The sequence below is a fragment of the Chiloscyllium plagiosum genome, chromosome 20, assembly GCF_004010195.1.
Source record: "Chiloscyllium plagiosum isolate BGI_BamShark_2017 chromosome 20, ASM401019v2, whole genome shotgun sequence".
Taxonomy (NCBI): domain Eukaryota; kingdom Metazoa; phylum Chordata; class Chondrichthyes; order Orectolobiformes; family Hemiscylliidae; genus Chiloscyllium; species Chiloscyllium plagiosum.
Window position 1 is genome coordinate 16622890 of NC_057729.1, and position 25154 is coordinate 16648043.

A 25154-nucleotide genomic window follows, 5' to 3' on the forward strand; every position below is an offset into this window, starting at 1 on the left:
GTGGAATTCCTTTTGATTTGGGTATAAGGAAGAATCAACAACACGCAGTGCTCGGTGCCATACACAAATAGAAATTTGTATCCTAAACTATGATAGTGTCTTTCCTGCCATGTTTTCAGCCATGGATGATTGAGGGATGTCATTACTGGAGCACTGAGCTCCGAAATAGCAGCAAAGGTACCAAATCAGCAATGCATGCTGGTTGACATTGTAATCTGCCTGTCTTCTGATTCCTAATGTATGTTCAATTGCATTAGGTGGAGATAGGATGTTAGCTGAAGCTAGCTCACCGATGTAGCATCCAGTGCCAATTCTCCCTAAAAAGATCCACATGTGCTGCATTAACCATTTGGAAGCTATACAGACATTTGTTGTTCCTGAAATAATGGACACCAAGGGGTTAAGTAACAAGATTTCAGACTTCAAAAAAAAGAACTGCACAAGCTGTAAATCAGGGACAAAACCAGAAGTTGCTGGAAAAAACTCAGCAGGTCTGGCAGCAACTTTGAAGAAAAATCAGAGTTAACATTTTAGATCCAGTGAATCTCCCTTAAAACACTTTACAAACTACTTGAATCTGACTACACATATTTATTCCTGAACAGTAAATGTCTGGTCATTGGTGTTCAATGAATTTCACAGCACAAAACTTTAGGGAAATATTATTATGGCTCTGCAGGACTGTGGTGAGACCACAGTTGGAATACTATGTACACTTCTATTCTCACTGTTTGAAAGTAAGATATCATAACATTAGGAATACTTTGGAGAGAATTTTCTGAACTGGTCGTTGGAATGAAGGGTGAAGAAAGGGTGAACAAGTTGGTCTTATAAAGTCAGAAATCACACGACACCAGGTTATAGTCCAATGGGTTTATTTGTAATCACTAGCCTTCAGAGCATAGCCCCTTCATCAGGTGAAGTCAGATCAGCAACATGGATTCTACCATCACACCTGGGAACACGACCCACCATGTACACGGCAGGTACTCAGGTGCCTCAGCCAATGTTGTCTATCTCATACGCTGCAGGCAAGGATGCCTTGAGGTATGGTATTTTGGCGAGACCATGCAGATGCTATGACAACAGACAAATGGACACCTTGCAACCATCGCCACGCAGGAATGCTCACTCCCAGTCAGGGAACACTGCAGTGGTCAAGGATATTCAGACTCCAATCTTCAGCTACTTGTCCTCCGAGGCAGCCTTCGAGATATACAACAATATTGAGTCGCTGAGTGGAAACTGATAGCCAAGTTTCGTACCCATGAAGATGGCCTCAGCCGTGATCTTGGGTTCATGTCGCACTACATGTGACCCCACACTTCTGTATCTGTAAAATCTTCCTTACTGTCCTATTTTAACACCATCACCTTGATAAATTGTTATGATCTCTCTACCTTAATTAGTTCATACAGTTTTGCATTACTTATTACTTTGGTTAGAACTTCACATGCAATTCTTATAGCTATCATGTTATTCCAGTCAAATAAAAACTGAAAGAATTGTGGATGCTGTAAATCAGGACTAGAGGCTGGGGTGGGGGGTTGGGGTGTGGGGTGGTGGGCCGCTCAGCAGTTCTGGCAGCACCTGTGAAGAGAAATCAGAGGTAATATTTGAAGCGCAGGTGACCTTCCTCTGGTTTTTCTTCACAGATGCTGCTGGACCTACTGGGCTTTTCCAGCGGTTCCTGTTTGTGTTCCATGTTATCCCGGTCATTTGGTTTGTCTCCAGCACCACCTTATTTTCAATTTTTGTTACTATCTCACTGCCTGATTTAATCAGATTATAGGTTATCCCTTCAATCCAACTATTGACACTGCACACACACTATCTAGCACCCTTGGTCACCTGAAGAGCCTTATTATTCAATATTCCACTCACACCATTTGTATGATCTTTTGATCTCTCTGCCCTTAATCCTTCTGCCTAAAAATTCTGTGTCTGTGTGATTCTCTCTCACTTCATCTGACAAAGGGGTTACGCTCTGAAAGCTTGTGATTTCAAATAAATCTGTGGGACTACAACCTGGTGTCATCTGACTTCTGACTTTGTTCCCCCACCCCAGTCTAACATCAGCACCTCCACAAGTTGGCTCTATAGTTATTAGGGTTATGAGAAGAATGGGGGGTGATCATTTTGAAACATACAAGACATTGAGGGAATTTGATAGGGTGAATTCTAGAAGAATGTTGCGTCTTGTGAAGGGCGCTGGAACTCATAGACAGTTTAAAGAACGTAAGTAAGAGAATGTATGTACCAAAAACAAGTCATTGTTTGCATTATTTGAATTTACATTACTTCACTGGGTAGGCCACATGGGCTTGACTTTGTACTCCCAGGAAGGCTACAACAATGACAAGCCTAATGATTTAACAGGGCTAGACTGCAAAAATCAGATTTTCGATATCGCAATAAAATTTAGCAATTAGGTTGTCCCTTCCCAGAAGATGAGTCGATGCCACAATTGTCCAGCTAAGAAGCTAATGTGCATGTATTTGCATCTTATTTGTTGCATAACTTGCTGGAACTTACTTCACCTTCAAAATTAACCTCTGTCCAAACAATAACCATGACACTTTAGATATTTAACCGCAGATAGCAAATGTGTATCTGACGACATGGCCTTTGACCTCAGGTCCAGGTAAGCTTGTTGCCTTCTCTCCTTATTTCGATTCATTATAAATGTTCACTGCCTTATTTTTATTGTAAGCTCTACACTACAATAGGTTCATCTAAAGTGACAGAAGCAAAATTTGGCTATCTCAGAACTTAACTCAAGAACATCAATGTAGCAGCTTGTAGTTGAGAATGGCAACTTAGTTTAGAAGGTGGGGCAACAGCGTGTGGTTGTGGAGCACAGTTAACCATCATATCAAATGGTGACCACATTAGCTGAAGTGCTCGTTCAAAATCAGAAAGGATGCATATACCTGCAGTGTACTAAGATAGTACAGTGCACATGCATGAAGAAGACGGTGATATGTGAATAGAAAAGGAGAGACATTGTTAGTAGCATCAGCACAGACTCTAGTCAATCAGGAGGTATTTGCATAATCTGTCCAGGGGTTGACCAAAGTCTGTAAGGTGGTTAGTCTAACGGAAGCTGAGAGCTTGGCACTATTTCAAACAAAGGTCAAACAAAATCAGTTGGGGCCTTCCTACCTGGCCAGTCAGGGACATTCTATAAATTAAGACTTGGGGCATGATCAGACAGGGGCTGTGATTCCTACATAAACCAAGGAAGGGGTTTTGTAGGGTCTGTCCATGACATCATTGAAGCTGTAGACATCTCACATCTGGGGATTGGCCTCAATACATTTTCAAGCTAAGGGAATATGGGACAATGGAATGGAATGAGGTGTGATATGATAGGGAAGGTCAGAGGACCCCTTTGTAAGTCTGGTTCTGGTCCTGGCCAAGAGCAAGGGGCCATAAGTAAGTCCAGGCAGAGGGTCGTCATTTGGTCTGATTGCCTCCATGCCTTCTTCCACAGTTAAGCCCATGCCCAGGTGGTCTTTGGGAGGGACTGTTCATTGGCATGCTCAATGCCATCTATGATAATCATGATGTCCTATCATGAACCAGCAGTCGTCAATAATATTAAAGGATTCAGCTCCTTAATGTAGAAATCAATCATGACCACAACCATCACATAATGCAGATCTATGCTATGTATTTAGGGTGCTGACATGACACATTTTAAAACCCCAACCATGCACCCTGTCAAATGCTGTCAGCCCTTGCACTGTGCTGTTAGTGCCTACAGAAGGTAAGAGGAAGATTAGTTGGTGAAGATAAACAATATCTTTTGCAGATCAATGTGTTTGCCCTCTTTTACATCTGCAAAGAGTAGATCGTATAGTGCTTACTGGTTTCGTGAGCCATTTCTGTCTCCTGTTACCTCAGAAATAGTCCCCTTCTTCTCTAGCCAGCTTTATTGCCAGCTCCTCAAAAGACTAAGCATCTTAATCTCTGGTACTTTTCCACCAGTCTTGGTCCTTTCAGGTGCAGGCCAGCTTGATTTGCAATGAGCTAAAGAGGAGGATTGAATGGGGAGACACTGATTTCAGGATCATTTCATGAACATGCATACACATTGGATGTGGTGAGCTATCCACTATTGGTGCGCATGTACCGCAGTGCCCAAGAGGGGTTAATACTTTGAGGCCATGAGTTGGATGTAAGTCCATTAATGAACATTGTGTATGTGATATTTAGGCTTACAGGTTATGTCTGAGGGATAACCATGGATTCACAGAGTTAGACTGAGAAATGTCCTGATGAGTATGAGCTACCACGGTCGAAGAGAATTCTGAGGTACAGTCTACTAGAGTAGATGGGATTGAGGTTCACAAGGAGGAGGTGTCAGCAATTCTGAAAAGTGTAAAAAATAGTTAACTCCCCCAGGCTGGATGGGATTTATCCTAGGATTCTCTGGGAAGCCAGGGAGGAGGTTGCTGAGCCTTTGGCTTTGATCTTTATGTTGTCATTGTCTACAGGAATAGTACAAGAACACTGGAGGATAGCAAATGTTGTTCCCTTGTTCAAGAAGGGGGGTAGAGACAACCCTGAAAATTATGGACCTGTAAGCCTTACTTCAGTTGTGGGAAAAGTGTTGGAAAGGGTTATAAGAAATAGAATTTATAATCATCTATAAATAAATAAGTTGATTAGGAATAGTCAACATGGTTTTGTGAAGGGTAGGTTATTCCTCACAAACTTTACAGAGTTCTTTGAGAAGGTGACCAAACAAGTAGATGAGGGTAAAATGGTTGACGTGGTGTATATCGATTTCAGTAAGGCATTTGATAAGATTCCCCACAGTAGGCTATTGTGCAAAATACGGAGGCATGGGATTGAGGGTGATTTAGTGTTTTGGATTAACAATTGGCTTTTTGAAAGAAGACAGGTGGTTGATAGAAAATATTCATCCTGGAGTTCAGTTGCTAGTGGTGTACCGCAAGGATCTGTTTTGCATCCGCTGTTGTTTGTCATTTTTATAAATGACTTGTTTGAGGGCATAGAAGTATGGGTTAGTAAATTTACAGATGACACTAAGGTCAGTAGAGTGGTGGATGGTGCCAAAGGATGTTGTCGGTTACAGAGAGGCATAGATAAGCTGCAGAGATGGGCTGAGAGGTGGCAAATAGAGTTTAATGCAGGAAAGTGTGAGATGATTCACTTTGGAAGGAGTAACAGGAATGCAGAGTACTGGGCTAATGTTACGATTCTTGGTCGTGTAGATGAGTAGAGAGCTCTTGGTATCCAGGTACATAGATCTCTGAGTGTTGCCAACCAGGTTGATAGGCATGCGGTGTTAACTTTTATTGGGAGAGGGATTGAGTTTCAGAACCACGAGGTCATGATGCAGTTGTACAAAACTCTGGTGCAGCCACATTTGGAGTATTGTGTACAGTTCGGGTCACTGCATTATAGGAAGGATGTGAAAGCTTTGGAGATGGTTCAGAGGAGATTTACTAGGATGTTGCCTAGTATGGAGGGAAGGTCTTATGAGGAATGGCTGAGGGACTTGAGGCTGTTTTAGAGAGAAGAAGGTTGAGAGATTACTTAATTGAGACATATAAGATAATCAGAGGGTTTGATGGGTTGGACAGTGAGAGCCTTTTTCCTCGGATAGTGATGGCTAGCATGAAGGGACATAGCTTTAAATTGAGGGTGATAGATATAGGACAGATGTCAGAGATAGTTTCTTTACTCAGAGTAGTAGGGGCATGGAACAAACTGCCTTCAACAGTAGTAGACTCGACAACTTTAAGGGCATTTAAACAGTCATTGGGTAGGCATATGGACGAGAATGAAATAGGGTAGGTTAGACTGGCCTCAGATTGATTTCAAAGGTTGACACAACATGTGGGCGGCACAGTGGCACAGTGGTTAGCACTGCTACCTCACAGCGCCAGAGACCCAGGTTCAATTCCCGCCTCAGGCGACTGACTGTGTGGAGTTTGCACATTCTCCCCGTGTCTGCGTGAGTTTCCTCCGGGTGGTCCGGTTTCCTCCCACAGTCCAAAGATGTGCAGGTCAGGTGAATTGGCCATGCTAAATTGCCCGTAGTATTAGGTAAGGGGTAGATGTAGGGGTATGGGTGGTTTGCGCTTCGGCGGGGCGGTGTGGACTTGTTGGGCCTAAGGGCCTGTTTCCACACTGTAAGTAACCTAATCTAATCAAGGGCTGAAGGGCCTGTACTGCACTGTAATGTTCTATGTTCTATGTACCAGTGAGATGATGGTATCATGTAGCCTTGTGATGTGCAGCAAATCATTCATTTTCTTCCAACAAAGCAGCTGGGTGTGCTGATGAGGATAAGTGGTGCTGGTCTTCATGCTATCCTACTCTAAGTCAGATGGGTTTGACAACAGAGACTCCTTGTGCTTTCCAGTGGGAAGAGAACTTCACTTATTTCCCTTATTCCATCCGTCAACACCTAAAATGTGTGTTGAGCTGTTTCGTGGTGACATCTTTAAAGAGGTTGTGGACACCCACCACAGGCCAAGTGGAAGCTCCCAGCTTGCAGCAAGTGAATTGATGTCCAGCCAGCCTTTAAACTACAAACCTAGAAGGTCCTGTCAGAGGTGAGAACACCCCCTTCACTCACCTACTCCATATGATTCACTGCATTACTCACACAACCTCTTGCTTGCTTAGCTAATGACTTGAGAATTCATAATCACATTTAGTCTGCTTCATGGATAAAGTGACAAACTTTAATTCATGTGGCATCATGTATTAACTCCAAAATGGAACACCCTAGCCAATGTTGAATGGAATTTTGGAAAATGACTGGGAAAAGAAATTGGATTTTTTTTTGAGAGCCTGTAAAAGTAAATGTCTTGTTTTCTCCAAATGTAGTTACAACAATTTACCTGAAGGTTTTCATTCCTGGTCATTAGAGCATATTCAGAGCACAAATCTTGACGTGTTTTAAAAGCAGCCAGTGTTGTTATAAATCATGATGGTTTCTCAAAGCTGAATGCACTGCTGCATATTGGTAGCTGCAGCATGCCAACTACATTTCCTTTAACAAACAGTAATGGCTCTGGGAACCTGCACAAATGGAAGACTTGGGTTTCTCACAGACACAAGTATCTGATGCAAACATTACCACAAGCACTTCAAAAACAGAAAATGCTGTTTAAGCATTTTATGATAATAATTGCCATTTTTAACATCTTGGTAATGGAAAACAAAAAAGCTGATTATAATAGATTAGAATCCCTACAGTATGGAAACAGGCCCTTTGGCCCAACAAGTCCACACTGACCCTCTCTAGAGTAGCCCGTCCCCCTACCTTATATATACCCCTGACTAATGCATCTAACACTATGGGCAATTTAGCATAGCCAATTCGCCTGAACTGCACATCTTTGGACTGTAGGAGGAAACCAGAGCAAACCCACACAGGGAGAGGGAGAATGTGCAAACTCCACACAGACAGTCACCCAAGGTGGGAACTAAACCTGGGTCCCTGATGCTATGAGGCAGCAGGGTAACCACTGAGCCACCATGTCACCCCAATAGAGCTGATACTATCTGGAGGGTGACAAGTAGATTTAGCAGGAGTCTTTTCTGTGCTAACATTCATAAACAACATGGGCAACTTGTTGAAAAATAAAGTATCTTCCTAAAGAACCTATTCAGAAGGGAGAAATGAAAGTGTCTGGGCTGCAGAATGAAGAATGAATTCAATTTGGATAAATCAAAGGTAATGCACATTGACAGAAAAAAGCATGACATTTATTCAAAATAAACACATGCATAGAGGAAATTTGAAAAAGAAAAATATTTTAGTGTGAGTTTTAGATTGACTTTGTGGGCGGCACGGTGGCACAGTGGTTCACCTCACCTCACAGTGCCGGAGACCCGGGTTCAATTCTCGCCTCAGGTGACTGACTGTGTGGAGTTTGCACGTTCTCCCAGTGTCTGCGTGGGTTTCCTCCGGGTCTCCGGTTTCCTCCCACAGTCCAAAGATGTGCAGGTCAGGTGAATTGGCCATGCTAAATTGCCCATAGTGTTAGGTAAGGGGTAAATGTAGGGGTATGGGTGGGTTGCGTTTCGGCGGGGCGGTGTGGACTTGTTGGACCGAAGGGCCTGTTTCCACACTGTAATGTAATCTAAAGCTGTTTGAAAGGTCTTGACTGTATATGTAAAATTAAATTGTTCCAATTAGTGGAATGGTTGAGAGCCAGAGGACACAAATTTAAGGTGAATGGCAAAAGAACCAAAGACAGCGTGACCAAAATCTTGTGGATAAAATCTGGAACACATTATCTGAAACTGTGGTGGAGGCAAATTCAATCCAAAGCAAATCGAATGAGTACACAAATAGAAGATCATGCAGGGTTATGGGGTAATGCAAGGGCAATGGCACTCGCTCAGTTGGACTTGCAATGTGCTGGTAAAATGAGCCAATCAGCTTTTTCTGCACTGTAAAAACGTTTCCACCTAAATTGATTTTAATTTGTAAGAAACTAAAGGGAAAGGGGTGGCACTGCTGCCTCACAGTCCAGGGATCTGGGTGTGGTTCCAGTCTTGGTGACTGTAAGAAATTTGTGCATTCTCTCTGTGTCTGCATAAGTTTGCTCTGGTTTCCTCCCAGAGTCCAAAGATGTACAGGTTAGGTGGAATGGCTATGGTAAAAGATCCCATGTGGGGTTAGAGTGTGGGATGGATCTGGGTCGGATGCTCTTCGGAGAGTTAGTGCAGACTCGATGGGCCAAATGATCTCATTCTGAACTGTAGGGATTCTATAAAGGAAAGCTGGCACGTGAGAATACATCCTGACAATAATTTATTATATTGTAAAATAAAATTCTTCTGGCTCCAGATAACTTAAGCTATTGAATACATGTTTCACATTCTAAATTTGTTCATAGAATTTAGAGAAAATATGCGAGGATAGTCTGGAACCCTTAAGAAATGAATTGGACGTCCCATGAAGAACCTATTCCAAACCTTGTGATTATGAAAATGTTAAGCACCTTCCGTCTAAATGGCAAAACTGAGACAAAAACACAAACACAAAATAATCTTGTCTCAGATGAGATTAGCTGTTGGGTAGTTTGTACCAATTCAACAATTGCATGCATAAAGGAGAAATAGGTACATTTTGTGCCACCGTGCTGCTGACCCTGAAGTTGCATCTGCATTATCTTTCAATATATATTCCCAGTAGATAATGCTTGAAGCCAGGAGTACAGAAATGGAAGGTTTACCTTCCAGTTATCAACAGCTGGGTGAAAAGTTGATACAGTCGCTCAGCTAATGAAGCAGTTCTGATAAAGATTCTACCCGAACCATTAATCTATCTTTTCTCTGTTGATGTACTTGCTGTGTATTTCCAGCATTTTCTTTTTTTTTTATTTCTCTTCTGACATAAAGTGCACTCATGAAGAAAAGGAGTAGTAACTAACTAATGTACCAATACAATATATACTTAAGTTAACACCTTTTCAAAAAGGAGTTTCCAGAAAATGTTCAAAGTCCACATAATAAATATTGTATTAAATTTCATGTAATGAAAAAAAAGCCAAAATTTTCAGATCTAGCTTCCAGACTCTGTTTCCTTCTTATTCCATGTCAGAGCAGAAAAATGCAGTGTCTCAAAATGGATGTCTTTCTGCACTACCAAATTTCAGGCAAATGTGTGGGATTTGTTCTGCAGTTGCTAATCAGATAATAGTAGTTAAATAGCCCATCAACAGCACACTTAAATTACCCAATTAACCTTCAATGCTCCAATAGCTGAGTATTAGAGGGTTGCACTTTGAAAGCAGTTCAGATTTTTTCAGTTATTACCCATCCCTTTTGGGACCCAAATTTTGGAATTAGAAATTGCGAGATTTGTCTTTCATTCTATTTTCCAGAGTTCAAAGTTAAACTGACAGACTCAGGTTGTCAATTTTGCTGAATTTAACACTGCAGCTGATAGTTGCAATTCTTTGTGTCTTGTGGCTGGGAGGGTTGGAGGGTAAGATTGTTCTGAGTGACTGGAAGTCTAAAATCAATGATGAGTTGATTATCAGTTTACAAAAATCCAGAGAAACCAGCAATTCATCAAGACTGTGAAGTATACATGTCTCTCTGTATCCACTCATCTCTGTCAATCCTTACATTAACTGCTGACTAGTTTTCGCTCTGGGCAAATGGTACCAAGGAACCACCTGAAATAAATCTGGTTCCACAAGTTTGAAGTGTTCAAAATTTACTTATTGTGACCACCTCCACTCTCTAATCCTATTTTCGTACATGCCTGGAGACTCTTGTCACTGAGGTTATTACCAAGTAGAGCCTGAGAGGAGAAGAAATTTTGACCAGCAGTACAGAAATAAGGTTAACTTGTAACTTGCCTGATCTCCATCAGCATCATGAAAAAGGAATATCATTCAGCTAAGGTAACCTCCATTAATATTTTCAGCGCCTTTTGGATAAATAAGTTGTCTGGAATATTTTTAAAATATTAGAATGTCAGATCCCATAAATAGGTCAAAACAAAATCAAGAAGCACAATCTAATTTACACCAGTGCCAAAGTATATGCTCATAAGCGTTAGAAAATATTGAAATTATGTTGATATAAACATCAATGTTTCCAGTACTACTCTTCAGATTAGTTGGAATGCAAACTTGTCGTGACTTGCAGTGTGGCATTTACAGTGCATTTAAAACCAAGCAATGGAAATCATTACTTCAGAGACAGAAATGGTTAAATAAATAAAATAGCATTTTAGAAAGTACACAAAAAGCCAGCACAATCTAATCTTCATGAAAATCCATGCTCTGTGTAATATCATTGAAAATGGATTAAAATATCAATTGATGTTCTCATTTTTTTTTAATCGCACTCTACAAATCTGGCCTTTAAATGATTCTAATTATTCATCCAAACACGAGACTTTAATTTTAACTCATAATGACACAGCTTTGGATAAGAATTTTTCATCCTTCATGTGAACGTCACCAGGGTTCTTTTCTCAATATTGATTTTATTTTACTGATAGACCATAAGCATAAGAATCTAAAAATACAAATCAGTCCACTAGTTTGGTTGGTTACAGCTGTAAGAAGTGCTTTCAAACAAGCTTCCAGCACATTGTCCGTGCACATATTGGTATCATGTATAGCACATAATTTAACCTAAAATGGGATGAGCATGATCAAATGAATCATGCACAGGAGCAGCATCTTTTCAATTGGGTTTAAAATGGGAAGTTAGTAATCGAATGCTTACCACAATGATTTGAAATAGCTTCCTTTTCTCCTATGGTTACTTTGCTCAATTTTGCACTTATCAAACTAAACTTTTATTTTTGACCTTGGCATCGCACAGATCAGCAATCACAGACTTGACCTGCTAATGTCCCGACAACTTCAGTTAAAGAGATACCATCCTTTTTGATGACCGACATAGATGAGGTTTTAAGATGATTATGAATCAGATTGCTACATCCTTCTCTTTTACATATCCCTGCTGTGTCATAATGTTGAATGTGCTGTAAGTAAATTTAAAGCCAAGAGCAAGACTGATGTATTACTGCAAAGGCAATCAGCAACAGTCCTTAAAAATGGAAACCTGTCAAGAACATCAACACTGCGGCATCTTACACAGAAAGATGTACAGGAATTAAAATAACTAAAGGATTTGGAACCTTTGAGGCACAGTGTCCTTTAGCAGATAACATATCTACCTTTGTAGATTGTTCAGTAATATAGTATTCCACACAAAAAAATGTTAACTATTATAGACCATAGCATGAACATGTCTGTGTATAACAAAATGTCAGAAAAAGGCAAATCTGGTGTTGGATTTTTTCTTTGAATGTAATGCAGAAATGCTGCAGTCAATAATAACTAATATTATGTTTTTGATCCTTGACCTGATATCTCTCTTGGCCACAGCATCAATATTCTCTCCCTAAGAAGCTCATGCTTTCTGTGATCTGAAGTGAGAACTCATACATGCTGTAGCACTTTGATCACTGCAACGACCCAATAATAGACATCAGTGATATACTCCAAGCACCAAAGCAGGAAATGGCTCCATTATGATTGTCTGTGATCACTGTACTCTTGGAAAGTTTAGAAGCAACAAGAAAGATAAAGAAGAGAACAATAAAAATGAGGTATGTTTTCGATCACTGAACTACAAATGAAGACATAGGAGACAGCAGGGTCTGCAGATGCTGGAGATCAAAGTTGAGAGTGTGTTGTTGGAAAAGCACAGCAGGTCAGGCAGCATCCGAGGAGCAGGAAAATCAACGTTTCAGGCTGGAGCCCTTCATCACCATTTCTGACAAAGGCTTCCGGCCGGAAATGTCAATTTTCCTGCTCCTCGGATGCTGTCTGACTTGCTGTGCTTTTCCAGCAACACACTCTCAACTGCAAATGAGAACATGGCTATAATGATAGGAGAAAATCTTGGCTGATGTGGTGAGTTAACATACGATTCTTCAATCAAACGACCCTGGAAATAAATCAGGCTCAGACAACTGAAGTGGAAGTCCCAAACTGGCAGAAAAGTCACATACATAAGCAATGATCCACTCAACAGATTGGGAAAACTGAGATGATGAGTGCTGAATACATATACAGACTACATGGCATCAATGGTTAGTCTTACCACTTCAATACAAACATATTTAGATCATTAGTTAGTAAAAGAGAAATATCAAACCATGTTATTTTTATCTCTCTACTAAATGTTTGTTTCCCCCACATGCTGGAGGTGAGAAAAAGATATTTTTGTCAAGGAAAGACTTTTAAATTTTTTTGTTGCTACTTCAACAAATGTACAGTTATCATGCAACAATAGGTCAAGTGGAAAAGGCGTTGTTAAAGGAATGTATTAATTTCTCCTAAAAGGCCAAAATGTCTGCAGGAATTATTTTAATTTTAAACCATAATTATAAAATTAAAAACTGTTCTAAAGATCCTGTCAAGTTTGATTTAGTTGATGGGAAGATGAGGCCATATTCTTCAATGTTAATGTTGTATATCAGGCTGGAGGTGACAGCTCCTTGGCTTTATCTCCCTGTACGATTCCATTGATTTGAAAAGAAAGTTTATATTTAGTGCGGCTCTGTGCAAATCTCTTTGATCATATGCTCAGTTCTTTGCAAACTTAAGATAGTTGCTCAGTGACTTGCACTTTTAAAATTGAAAACTTATATCCAAATAAGTTCAACCGCAGTTTTGTTTTCTGCTTTGTGTTTAATTGCACTGTGTCAGGCTTCCATGCTATGTTATGGCTTAGATCTTGGTGATTCTGTGTGCAACATTGTAATTTTAATCATAGGTTAGTTTTATTTGTAGTGAAATATCATTAAATAGAATTGATGTGTGAATACATGTGAAGAAAAAGTCATAAAAACACAAATGCTTTTTCTGCTCCTTAAGATTCTTAACAAATAAGTGCATACTGCCCCAATTCAAAGCAGTCTTTTCACATAACAAAGGTCTTACGTGCCATAGAGTGAGTACAAAGGGAATTCAATAGACAGGTTCCAAGAATAGAGGAAGGAGGTTTTTTCAAGAAGCAATTGACTGGACATATTCTCCAGAGTTAGAAGTATGAGCAGTGATCTCAGTGAAAGATCCAAAATTCATAAAATGCCTTACATGATGGATATTAGGTGTTTATTTCTCTTGGCAAAAGGAAACTAAAACTGATCAGTTTCAGTTTCAGTTTCAGAGTTGGTAGTCAACTTTTCAAGGCTGAGATCAAGAAATATTTCTTCACTTGGAGGATTGTGAATTTTTCTTTTTGCAACTGAGACCCCACAGATATTCTTGCCCTCTCGTTGAGTAAATTTGTGAAAAGATTGATCAAGTTTTGGATACTAAGGATGGAACTGTATAAGGGTCTGAGCAGTTTGGTCATGGCGAGATGTGTGGCAGAATTGGATGGCAAGGTAAGCAAGGTCCAGCACAACATCAGAAGTAACTCTGTTCAGTTGTTATGCTTTTCAGAAGTGACATGGTGAGATTCTCGCTAGGCAACAAGTTAACAATTGATGGTGACCATTGGTTGTTAAATTCTTTGAAAATGGCCGAACTCACCTCATTAATATTAATAAATCTTCCAGCTAAGCTTGATGTCTTGAAAACCCACAGAGGAAACCAGAGCAAGTGCCAAATGGATTCAGCTCACTGCTTGCACTACACGACCTTCATGTTGGAAACCAGACAGCAATATTTCAGAGCATGCTCCATGTGCCTCACATACCCCACATTGATGGACATTGGCACCTGTCACGTGCCGGCCCCTAAGAACCTTCATGGCACATGTCCGATGTACTTACAAGTGGCTTCTTCCCTTCAATGCTGTTCCTCAGATTGCACTATTATTGCAATGATGCTGCAAGGACACTCAGGGACTTGCACCTAGCTCATGGACTGGACCAAGCTTCATCTCTGGGCTCTACATTTTCTTTCATGACACTCAATCACTCAGAGCCTACCTGACCCAAGAAGTTTCTAGGACAGTACACCAAGGCCAGCCTTCAATAAGAGCCCAAGCACTGCTTGGGGTGATCAGAGCCAGGATCTTCTCTGTATAAAGGGTGAGGAACTGAATGGCAGGCTACACACTGATCATCTTGATTGAATTAAGGTAAGACTGAATAAGGCTTGGTGAGCTAGGGCAATGATGATGAGCTAAATATGCCAAACCGAACTTAATTTAAGGAATAACCTCAAGTTACACATATTTCTCACCATGGAACAGAATGCAATCTCATTTAGTCAAATTCATTGAATCAAAACAGAGAAAATGAAATGACTTTATTTCCTGATTCAAAGGGATATTGCTCGGGATTTAGAAAATTATGAAGAAAGTTCTGCTAGGATCCACTGAAGCAAGATGGAAAACCTTCAGCATGCTTTATTCTTTCTAAAGTCTTGTAGACTAATGATGGGCTTATAGAGACTATACTGGTATAGAGAAAATCCTGGCCTAGAGAGAAGATACTGGCCCAGAGAAAGGATCTGGGCCAGAGAGAGCACACTGGCTTAGGGAGAGGATACTGGCCCTGATAAAGGAGACTCATCTAGAAAGAGGATACTAACCTAATGAATGAATATTGCTGAGAGAGCATGCTGGCCTAGAGAGAGGAGACTGGCTCAGAGAGAGGGTATTGGCCTAAAGAGTGGATGCTGACCTCGGGACAGTAGATATTGACCCAGTCAGAGGATACTGACCTACAGAGTGGATACTGGTCTAGAAAGTGGGTACTGGACTAGAAAGTGGATTCTGGTTTAGAGAGTGGATACAAGTCTAGAGAGTGGGTACTGGTCTAGAGATAGAAGATACTGACCAAGAGAGAGATATTGGCCCAAACAGAGGAGACTGTCCTATAAAAAAGACAGAACTGATACATAGCCTTTTCTTATGTTGCTTTTAAACTAGTTCTCTGTGTACCCGAAGCCTCATCTACATAACAACAACTGCATTCCTAAAAAGTAATTAGTTGTGCAAAGTGATTTGAGATGTTTAACATGATGAGTTGCTATATAATTACAAGAATTATTATGGCTGTAGAAATTGGCAGAGCAGCTATTGGAATAATGAATTCATCCTCAGTATGACAACTGTGAATTATATGCAGAAGAAAGACAGACAAGTTATCTACAACACTTCAGTCAAGTTCATATTCAATGACCCTAGAGTACACAAGATCTTGACAAATTCTGCACTTTTGTTGCACTCTTGGTTGAACCACTTGGCTTAATATGCAATAGACTAGGCCATCTGGTTTGCATTTTCAGAAAACAAATTAAAACAAACTGCAAGAATAAGATCCTCAAAGCATTGCAATCTCATCTAGTGAGGGTAGTATTTGATCTGCTTAATCACTATCTGTCAATGGCCCTAATCATTGGTTGCCATTGAATTTGAAGTTGTCATGTTTCTAAGTTTAAAGATAAGTCATGGATCACATACAAGCAGTTTTCAAAAATGGCTACCTAAAGATTGTTTGCCAGTGTTTGTTAGATTTCCTCGTTGGTGTAAATGAATCTGCCTTGTAGCTCATCCCTAGTCCTTTCCTTTATTTTGCGAATTTCCTGAAATTCAGAATGCATATTGGAATTTCCGATTTCTAGAATTTTCACTTTACCAATGAGCAATTTGTTTTTTTCCTGTCAAACCTCCTAGAGAGAAACATTAAAAAAAGCTAAAATAATTAACAATTACAAAACTCAGCTTTCACAAGTCTTGAGTTATAACGCACAAAATTGATCCTCACTACTTGTTTTATGAATACACATGGTGCACAACAAGGCTACATGTCTGTTCCAAATACACAAATAGCCTAAGAAATATTTACCTTGTAATTGGGCCAGTGCATTTACAGATTTCCAAGACTACCGCTTAAAACAGGGTTAGGCATCATACATACATAACATGGAGCCACAATCCTTAGAATCCTTTGAAGAAATTGAAATCTCCTGAGCATAGCATGTATGAACCCAGCCCTTCTTAGGCTTTCTGGATGTGGCTGTGATCTAACAAACTTTTTTTTTAATTGAAGAAAATATATATTTAGTTTTTCTTAAAAGTGAGGAAGAGCCAGGAAGAGCAAGAACTTATCAGAGGGTGGACTGTTGGCATGAAGAATCACCTGAAATTTGCTTCTTGATTTGAACATGTAGGCACTGCCAGCTTAGCAAGATTTCTATCCTGAAGGCTCAAGGATCAGCTGATCCTCTGGTTGGTTTCCAGGCTTAGGGAATGTAACTGTCTGGTACTTGAACACTGGTCTAAACAATACCAGCTACTACATATATGTTTGATAGAATTCAGCCCTCCAACACTGATATCCTGGTAGTCTGTATCAGCCTGTAATTACTTTTCTTGAATGTGAGGACTAAAAGTATTGACATTGCCAATGAAAAACAATGGGAAAATTTGCTTTGATTTGAGTTGATTTGGTTGCAATGAAATTCTCTCCTGATTTGGAAACCCATGAATGATGCAGTCATAGAGTCATAGAAATGTACAGCATGGAAACAGACCCTTCGGTCTAACTTGCCTGTGCCAACCAGATATCCTAAAGTAATCTTGTCCTATTTGCCACCACTTGGCCCATATCATTTTCCCCTCTCACCCTAAACCTATGCCCTCTAGTTCTGGACTTCCCCAACACAGGGAAAAGACCTTGTCTATTTACTCTATCCATGCCCTTCATGATTTTATAAAGGTCTATGAGTCACCTCTCAGCCTCCAATGCTCCAGGGAAAACAGCCCCAGCCTATTCAGCCTCTTCCTATTGCTCAAACCCTCCAACCCTAGCAACATCCTTGTAAATCTTTTCTGAACCCTTTCAAGTTTCACAACATCCTTCCTATATGAGGGAGATCAGAATCGCACACATTAGTCCACTGTGAAGAGATTGGGTAAATTTATCTCCATGTATTTTCTGAGCCCAAGACCCTTGTTTAAATCCAACACCATCAAGCAAGGCAATTGAGACTTCATCCTGGGAAGCTCAGCTTTGCTACCAACCAAACTAGTCGGTAGAATATTTTGGCTTTGCAACTTACTGTTACGGTGACTAAAAAACAGGAATGTTACTCCCCAGAAGGCTTTAAGTGAGCCTGCTAGTTTTGCACCAATAATCAATGTATTATGAATAGTTTTACATTTGGGAATGGAATTGAGACAGACTGTCTTCGTAAATGCAGCTGGGTACAGCAATCAGAAAGAGAAGACTCTCGTCTCATCAGTCTGGCCTGCCTTCTAACTGTTTGCTGTATTTTTTTCAGTCATTTACAACCTTCACTGAGGAAGACTTTCCTTGGTCACTGCTGGAATGGAATCAAAATGTAGTCTCTAAAGGTAAAGCATAGGGTTTTAAAGGTTATCACTTCAACACAGGCCAGTTGTTCCAGCAGTGTGGTAGCTTAGAACTCAATAATCAATCATTATTATTAAATGTCTGTGCTTCCTCACTGCGCTATACAGTGCCATGAAAAAGTACTGCAGTGCTGTAAGTTCCACAAATATTAAATAGATCAAAGGTTGTCAGATGATGGTATTTTTCACTTAGCTCCTTGTCCATTAATGACACTGAACAGCGCAAATCTCATTCTCTGGCTGTAAGCATTCTAAAAGGATGGGGGATACTGAGCAAGGGTGATTATTACTGAATTTATAGCCTTCATGTTTTTCCTACATAATTTTGATTACAGATAAAAGTAATCCACATTTTGAAACTGACTAATGAATGTTCCTTTTCCCGAAGCAAATTTGTTACTTGTTTGGATTTTTGAAATTTTGAAAGCAGTGACCATACAATGGCTTGTAATCTAGCATTGTACCTTTACTAAGTATTATTATTGACGTGTCACATGTTGGAATAATTAATAATAGCCTCACTTGCAATAATTTGCTTTCTTCATTTAACACAAGAAATACTCTCATCCTGTGAATGAATAATCAAAAAAATGTCATATTCTCTTTGGAATTAAAGATGTTACCATCCAGATCAGTGGTTTACAAACTAAAGAGGCTAAAGATAACCTCACAATACAATTTGTATTATTAAGTACCATGTTGGCTTTTCCTAAAAGCATAATATACAGTCAAAGATACAGTGGATGAAATTTATCTACACCAGCAGCACAAAACAGCTTCAAATAGAAAATCCTGTCAGAATTGTTATTTACAAACCAAGCAAAAGCAACAGTGAGACAAGGAAAAGTATCTCCAGAAAGATTTCCAACTATTATTTTGTGATCTTCAGAGGAAAGAAGATTGGCAGGGTGAAAAACCAGCTATTTGCTGCTAAATGATTGATGTTATTCATTTATTCAGATGGATAGTCCAGAATGGATAAATTTCACTTTTAAGAATTTGTTTGATTTGTTTAAAGAAGTTGATTTGCAGTCTTGAAAATCCTTATGAGCCAAGTGCCAATATCCAAGTCTGTTATTCTGATCAAACATTAGTTTTGGAAACAATTTCTAAGTTGCAACAAAATGTTCACTGCTACGTGCTCAATAAGTACCTGCCCTAAAGGAAATAACAATAAAATTTGTGAATGATACATAGTGGTCTGACATATCTTCCATGCATCAATAACAGCCAACCCATTCATTTTCAAGTATTACATTTTATTTAAGTGTTTTTTTTTATCTCGAGGTGATACTAGCAAATTAGCTAGTCAGAACATAATAACAAAAAACAGAGGAAAACTATTCAACCCTCTTTTCCGGCCAGCTATTCAGTAAAATCATGGTTAATATTTGAACACAAATACATTTTCATGCCAAATTCTCCTAACCCTTGATTTCCAGTGTATAAAGAAATATATCAATTTCAGTCTTAAAGGTAATTTACCACGAACATTCACAAATCTCCGGTGTAAAAAAATCTGAAGATTTAAACCCTTCTTACAACTCCCCAACTCAGTCCTACATTGCCAACTGCCTACCATGAAACTATGGTTCTTTGCTATTGATTCACAGGGCAGAGTAAACAACCCTCAGCTTTAATCCTGTCTCGTTTTGAGCGATTTTGTGGGTTAAATCCTTGACTCAGTATCATTTTCAAGTTTCATGGGAGGGTTTGTCTCTGCAATAATGTGTTACTGAATCTGACCAAATTTGCTCATTAACTACCTACTACACCCCATGGAACCTCTCTTTCCTGATTCCAGTCCCATTCTGCAATGTGCTTATCCTGAAACAACTTACTACTCACTTGATATCCACTGGAAGGACTGTTTCCCTGCTGCACATGTGATATATAAAAGGGTGCTGTGCAGTGGTATTCCACTGGGTCATGGGCGGTCATTATGAAGGTGCCAGGGAATGCAGAGCTGTTGCCACAATGCTCTGACAAGGGTCTGAGGTTCCTGATTGATGAGGTGGTTAGGGAGGAGTGTTGTATTTCTGGAGGATGTGCACAGAGAGCCATGCCACCAAACCCTGGTAGCTTGATCCGAGGTCACCACGCAGGTCAATCTAGTCTCTATACTGCTGCAATAATGTCAATGATCTTCTCAATGTCACAGGGAAAATTCCAAACTCTTCATTCTGCTACTCACTCCCTCTAACTCTGCTACTGTATCCACCTTCCACCAAGACTCATGCTCCGCCTCTCTCGCTATTACCTTTAATATCTTTCCTCACTTGTTCTTATTCCTCCACAACTTTCCATACAGCATGGAAACAGACCCTTCCGCCCAACCCGTCCATGCCAACCAAGTCTCCCAACCTAAATTAATACCACTTGCCTGCATTTGGCCCTCTAAACCTTTCCTCTTCATGTACCTGTCCAAATGTCTTCTAAATGTTGTAACTGTACATGCATCAATTACTGCTGCTGGCTGTTCATTCCTTACATGAATCATGCTTCCTCTCACTCATTCAATCCATTTTTCTCAATCCAGTGGAAAATAGTCCATAATAGGTTGGAAAGATGGGTGGAGGGGTTCCCAGTCTTAGGCTCTTCACCCATTTTATGGAGAGAATTCTATTCCTCACAGGAGAAGACAGGATGCCAAGACATCAATGTCCTGCCAACTGAGTCAGTACTGCTCAAATCTCACAGTTACCTTGCTGTCAGTATCATTCATTGCACACCACTTCTAACCATTGACCATTCCCTCTTCCTTGTCTTCCATATACCAGCAGGATGTACATGCTCCCGGGGAGAAACAGCCTGCTCCACCAGAAGCCATCACTTCAAACTGTGAGAAAGATATTTCCGAAGCCTCAGAGACAGCATCTGCAAGAGTCCCTCCTGCACCCATCCATGAACTCAAACACTCTCCGCTCAGTGGAAATATCACATTTAGATGCCTCCTAGTCCAGAGGCTGCAGGAATACAGCTACCCTATGGATACCTAATACCTCAAGCATAAGATTTACAGTCTACCTTCATGAACAAATTGATGGCTGCCACAGAGTGGCAGGTACAGCATTTTTGATCTCTGCTGGATATATGCACATACCTGCATTCCATCAAAACCAGCCATTGGTCCTCAGGACCGAAGGTATGGTGACAAAGGGACAGAGGCACACAGCGAGTGCCCTTCCCTCACAAGGAGACAGGACAATACCAGCCTGAAGAGGAGCCACTCACACTCCTCTCAGAATTCTTCTCTCAGCACACTCCAGACCTGGCTGGCTCCTCTAACTCCACCTTGCCTGTCATTCTCCTGACCCTTGGAAGTTCAAGCTGAGGAGGGTTTGTTTAACTCCGGCAAACAGACTTCAACATGTCTGAGCTGCCCCAACACAAAAACCCCAGGGTCACCCAGACAAACCTCCAAAGGCAATAGGATGCACTGTTAATCAGATTCCCTCCAGTCCAGCTGCAAAACCTGGAGACAACACTAAGGCCCAGTGGGAGGGAGAGAAAATACAAACCTTTTGAGGGCACATTGATGGCAAAGGTGACTGAGCAATTCATATAACGTAACAAATTACATAAAATTATTGATTTTTCAATACATCATTTGTTTGAGACTCTGTCTAATCCCAATATAACTATACCACAATAATGCCTAATCTCATTTCCATACAAACTGTGCCATGGAGTGATGTCTGAATTGAGAAGCATGTGGAAGCCAGATGAACAAGACATATGCAAGGCAGTGTGTTCTGCTGAGTCCATTGCTCCTTGTGGTCAGATATCACAATTCTACCCCTGTCCTCTGTGTCAAAAAGTGTTGGTGCGGAATGGAGTGGTCAGCAATCTTTGGGGTAAGGGGCATCATCCTGATGATCCAATGCATCAGGCTCATCCATCTGTGTCCTGTACAGTGCATAGATCGGTGTGTGATGTTATCGCTCACTGAATGGTCTCACCTCAGTGCATTTTGCAGACCCGTCCCTCTCAGGTCAAAACTCTACCCAACCCATTTTTGTGTGTCAGAGCCACAAGTTACTTGTCACATGACAGTTTTAATTTCCAGCATGATGGAAGGTGACAGCAAGCTACCTTTAGGCAATGTCTTCCAGACTATGCCTTTATGTTGGTGAGGCCCCGAAGATCCAGATTCTTTTCCACAGAGCCCGTCGCTGGGTCCCCACCCAACATGTCTGTATTAACCACCATCCATTCAACTTCCTCCTTTTCCCTGGGCATATGAGGTGACCATATCAGGTATGGTAATACATGAAACCTCTCTCCACCACCCCTTCCCTCCTTGAAGCCAGGGTGCTTCTGACTATGGACACCCCCAACATCACTCTATTCTTTACGGTATTCCCCCATTACCAATGCAGTTGCTCACCTTCACAATTGTCACTCCGTTCACCCCTACCTGAAATAACCAAGAAAACGAGAATGTTTATCAGTACTTCTAGCATCCTAAAGGACATCATTGACCACAGTAACACAGGCAGGAATTCTTAATAAACCTATTTCAATGGAACTAATTTATGACAAATGAACTTTTTTATGTGATATTCATTGACTGTAAATGTTTCAATGCTGCAGACACCAACATCTCCTGTAAAATCTCAAATGCTAATACCAATGTGATCTTTTTATATTTTTCGTGATCTTTAATAGAAGATGGTTCCAAACTGATGGAAGTCTTTACAGCATCTAATGCTCCCTCATTCAATCATGACAGTCTCATCACGAGAATGTGTGCTCCACAAAGTGATGGCTAATCATTCACACAGGGTTAGGCCATCATGAAAATTTATTAATCTCAATCACCATGAGGTCCTTTCCTGATGCTAACCATGTGCCTAGTTTCTGGTAGTCCCCTGAGTGTCAGTAACCTGAAACATTTTGTCCTCCATCAACTATAGGGATGTGGTAATGAAATGCTTTCCAGTATGTGTTCCAGACTCTAATCTCAATAAAACACCCATTGAGGTGTCATTATCAAAGCTGGTGGAAGTGAAGGAGTCATCTTGAAGGATGTGTGCCATCTTTCCCAGAGGTGGTGGAGGACATGTTGACTAGAGGGGTTGCATTTTTCAGGAAAAAGGCTTTGTGGATGTTACTGTTGCCTGCAAAAAAGAGAGGTAGGAAGTAGCAAAGTGGGTTGAAGTTTTGGGCACATTAAATATACAATCACAGCTGTGGTATTAGAAGAATGTTTATCTTTTGCTTAGCTAGATCTCATCTAGACATCTTCCCTAGCTCACCATTACTCTGTCCCAATGGTCATTGGGCACCCACATCCTTTAATTGTATGCAGGCAAACAATCAGACCAGTCCAAATGTGAGATTCAATTAGCAGCCAGCAAAACTGATCACAAACAAAATGAATAGAGGCTGTAATTTAACTCAAAAATGGAAAATACATGTTGGCATCTTAATAAATGGCAACTTGATATTCTGTGATTGTCCCAGCTCTTATCAACTTGATCCTGGTGTCAATTTTGTCCTGGCTGGATTGGAATGCCTGATGCAACTGAACTCTACCAGTGAAAAGGAGAGTTTCCTCTTTTCAATATCTTCATCCTCTTCCTCAGAACACTGCTTCCCTTCCAATAGTCCCTCAGCATCTATCACATCAACATATTGCCTGTTCGAGGTGTACAGAGTACAGCACTTTATTTCCAGACTGAGGGGCCCCCAGACCGATCCAAGCATCAGAGCTGTATCTTCAGCAATTCTCCACCAGGGCCCTGGGGTTGAAACATGGGCAGCATTATATCCACATTGTGCTCCCCCTCAGTCAGGGGGTTCCACAATGGTGTCATGAGCCATGGTTGCAGTGGATAGCTCTGATTCCCCAGTAACCAATCCTGTAAAGCAGCTGGACCCTCAAACACATCAGATACATGAGAGGACTCCAAGATGGAAGAGCCAAGGTAACTTCCAAGCTCATAGATAAATGTGCCCTCACTGAAATAGCTCAGGAAATTGGCAAAGATCACTTGAAACAAATGGAACCCCTTCCTTTTGATGAATTCAACAGTGCTTTGAAATGGCCCCCATCAGTGTCACATGTAATTCATTGGAACCCTGCACCCAGGGGAGCCCAGCTTTGTTCCCAGATTCTCTTGCCAGGTCTGTAGCACTGACCTCATCATCGGGGAATGAAAGGAATTGCTGTGAACTTTGCACAGGTGATTTGGAGGTTCTGGTGTTGGACTAGGGTGGACAAAGTTAAAAATCAAACAACATCAGGTTATAGTCCAACAGGTTTAATTGGAAACGCTAGCTTTCAGAGTGCTGCTTCTTCATCAGGTGGTTCTGATGAAGGAGCTATTCTCCGAAAGCTAGTGCTTCCAATTAAAACTGTTAGATTATAACCTGGGGTTGTGTGATTTTTAACTTTGCACAGAGGGTATCAGTCATTGTCCTGATCCACTTGTGGGTGTATATCTGGGGCACAGCTCATCCGTCGCTCAGGAGCCAGTTACATCAAAATTCAAAGTGGCTGTCATTGTTACAGCTGTTGGGAGAGGGTGGCCTCCCATTCCTGCAGCCCTGAGGTCCTACTCTAACATCCAGTGTAATTCCATCACATTCTGGGACATACTGAGCCTGCATTCTCACTGCACCTCACTCATCCCTAAGAAATAGAGCAAAGGTCAAAGAACGCTTATCCTCCTTTAGACACCACACATCCTAAAGGGCCTTGTGGTCATAGTGCCCTCTCCCCAAACTACCCGTTCCCCGTGATGGTCTGATCCTGTTCCTCGGCTTCCTCATGCCCTTGGTCCTTTTGGATCCACCTTCACCTTCTCAGGAATGTAGCCCCAGAGATTAATGTCTCACCAATAGGTGGACACAAAACTCATGCTAGACTTGATGTACTTTAAGAATATAGAGAGTGAAAGTTGTCAGATAACTTATTAATGGCACATCCTGCAGATGATGGTTGAGCACAATGCTTCTTGCAATGAGACATGCTGCATTCTGATAACAAGGAACCATGTCTCCATCATTCATGCAGCTTCAGCCTCAGAATGTGCAACAACTGGGTGAAGGTGCCACGCTGGCTCAGGGACCAGCATCTTACATCAAAAAAGAGAGCCACTGTCCAACTACCCCCCCCCCCTGTCATTTTTGACCCACATCAATTATTTAACTTTTCGATGAAACAATGGTCTCCACCTCCCACAGCAACTTTGGAGTCACGCAAGTTAAAAGTTGCCTTGTCAGCAAAATCCACCTCTGTTAAGTCATTGCTACTCACTTCAGCATCATTG